The 2500-nt window shown below is 62.8% G+C and overlaps 1 non-coding gene and 1 pseudogene across 1 annotated transcript; both read right to left on the minus strand.

Moving 5' to 3' along the window:
* The window catches only part of LOC113563469, a 4152-nt pseudogene extending 3216 nt beyond the window's left edge, over positions 1-936 (minus strand).
* An 802-nt stretch (positions 937-1738) lies between these two features.
* On the minus strand, positions 1739-1893 carry LOC113563467. Its single transcript, XR_003407467.1, has one exon. It is a non-coding gene; the product is annotated as a 5.8S ribosomal RNA (ribosomal RNA).
* Positions 1894-2500: the final 607 nt, after the last annotated feature.

The following is a 2500-nucleotide window of genomic DNA, read 5'->3' on the forward strand; positions in this document are numbered from 1 at the left end:
CCTTGGTCCGTGTTTCAAGACGGGTCCTAAGAGTACCCAAAGCAGTAGCGTCGCCGACCGGTAGACTCGCGGCGCGGGGCCGCGAGGGCAAGGCCTGTCGAAGGTTACACCGTACAGCTAACAGCGGACCAGGACCGGGGACGGCGCTGGGTCCGTACCTCCGGGTGCCGTGGCGCTCGCTTGCGACGGGCTCGACGCGCGCGTGGCGCGGCCTGGTACCGTTTCGCATACCGCCGGGCAGCCGGCCGGGCGACCGGGGGTTTGCCGCGTGCCGTTTTACCGGCGACGCGTCAGTCTTACCACCCGGGCCGTAGACCGACACCCAGCGGGTCGCGACGTCCTACTAGGGGAGAAGTGCACGACGACGGACGCCGGACATCGGCGCACGGTAGCGTGCCCGCGCTAGGGCCGAGGTTATCGGCACCGCGGGACATCGCCCACCGACGCGAAGCCAGCGCCGCTGACGATGAATCTCCCCGTTCGATCTTTTGGGTTTCTTAGGTTTACCCCTGAACGGTTTCACGTACTCTTGAACTCTCTCTTCAAAGTTCTTTTCAACTTTCCCTCACGGTACTTGTTCGCTATCGGTCTCGTGGTCGTATTTAGCCTTAGATGGAGTTTACCACCCACTTAGAGCTGCACTCTCAAGCAACCCGACTCTAAGGAGAGATCCTCCCGCGGCGCGCCTCGGTCGCTACGGGCCTGGCACCCTCTGCGGGTAAGTGGCCCCATTCAAGATGGACTTGGACGCGAAGCGACGCCACGGGATAAGCGGACCCTCCCGAACACCACATTTCCCTGCGGCGGAACCGCGGGATTCGGTGCTGGGCTCTTTCCTGTTCGCTCGCCGCTACTAAGGAAATCCTGGTTAGTTTCTTTTCCTCCGCTTAGTAATATGCTTAAATTCAGCGGGTAATCTCGCCTGCTCTGAGGTCGTCAGAGTTAATTCGAATTCGACGTGCGCGGGCGCGGGCACGCGCGCGTTCAGCGACGCGGCACGCGCGCACCGGCACTCGATATATACGAGTGCAACACCGTGTGTCGCACGGGACGCAGCACTACGAGAAACGGATTCCAACACGATTTCGAGTATTCGAGTATTCGACTTTGGCGTGTCGGCGGCGCTTCTGGCGGGCGAGAGTGGGCGACGATCCCAAACCGCCGCGCGCCTCGCGCGCGAGCAACGCGACCGTCTTCGACGTGCCGGGTCCTCTGCTCGATCGAGATCGAGAAGTACCTCCCTTCTCTCCTTCGCGCTCTACACGGACGCGTCAGCGTCGTCGGCGCCCTTCGGAGAGCGTGTACACCTTCGTGGACTCCGGACACGCGGTCGGCTCGCGCGCGTGCGCTCGTTCGTGAACGACAAGCGCCGCGCGACTTCCGTTCCTCCGTGTCTCGCGTGCGTCTGTCTGTTCTAAGACGCACACGTCGTAACCGTGCGTGTGGTGGTGGGCGGCGGCGGCGGCGGCGGGTTGGCGCGGATTCTCCTCGTTGCCGTCGCGGGCACGCGACACTGCGCAACGTCTTTCACCTCGTCCAACGCACACGCCACACCTTTCCCACCTCCTTCAACACACTTCTTTCCTCGTATTACTCATTTGAGACGACGCCGAGGGTAGACCGCGCGCGCGCTGGCGCCTCTGGTCCGTAGCCTCTCGGCGAAACGTCCAACGATCGCTCGTACGCCGGTCGCGCCGGGGCGCGACCGCTGGCGCAAGCAGTCTTCGTTTCGCTGAAACGACCCTCAGCCAGGCGTGGTCCGGGAATTGTATCCGTGGACCGCAATGTGCGTTCGAAATGTCGATGTTCATGTGTCCTGCAGTTCACAAGTTGACGCGCAATTAGCTGCGTTCTTCATCGACCCACGAGCCAAGTGATCCACCGTTCAGGGTAGTAGTTTGTGTACACACGTTTGTTGCGTGTCTCTCTTACAGATCGTCTCTGAGTGATTGAGCTTTCGAAGGCCCTTCGATCAGCCTGGCCGCGCGTCCGAGCGACGCGCGGGCCGCCGCCCCCGTGGCTACACGGGGACCGCGGCACGTAAAAGTTTGCCGCGCGCGACCGACGCGTACGGGAGATCCGCACGGTCGGTGCACGCGGGGTTGGAGTGCGGCCCGTCGCCGCGCGTCCGAGACCCGTCCCGAGATCCGTCGTGCAGCAACGCGGCATTCGCCGCGCGCGCGCGCACGACCCTCTCGCACGGCTGTCTCTCTTTGCGCGTTGGCTAAGAGCGCGATCGCTAAGAGCGTCTCTCCTCACCAGGGTCTCGCGCGGTCTCACGAGACCACCGAGTACGCCGTGGTGGAGAGCCGGGGCGGAAGTTTCTTTCAAAAACCATCGGGCGTGTGAGAGCCCTCACGCGGGCGGCGCGTATCGCATTCGAGTGTTCAAAGTAGGCTTTTCGCTTCGTTCGACACGCCGCGGAGCACGCGGACACCCCCTTTCGCTTTCGAGTGTTCAAATTGTACGCCGTAAGTGTGTACACACGTGTATACACCAC

The sequence above is a fragment of the Ooceraea biroi genome, unplaced genomic scaffold (assembly GCF_003672135.1).
Source record: "Ooceraea biroi isolate clonal line C1 unplaced genomic scaffold, Obir_v5.4 UnassembledTig108, whole genome shotgun sequence".
NCBI lineage: Eukaryota > Metazoa > Arthropoda > Insecta > Hymenoptera > Formicidae > Ooceraea > Ooceraea biroi.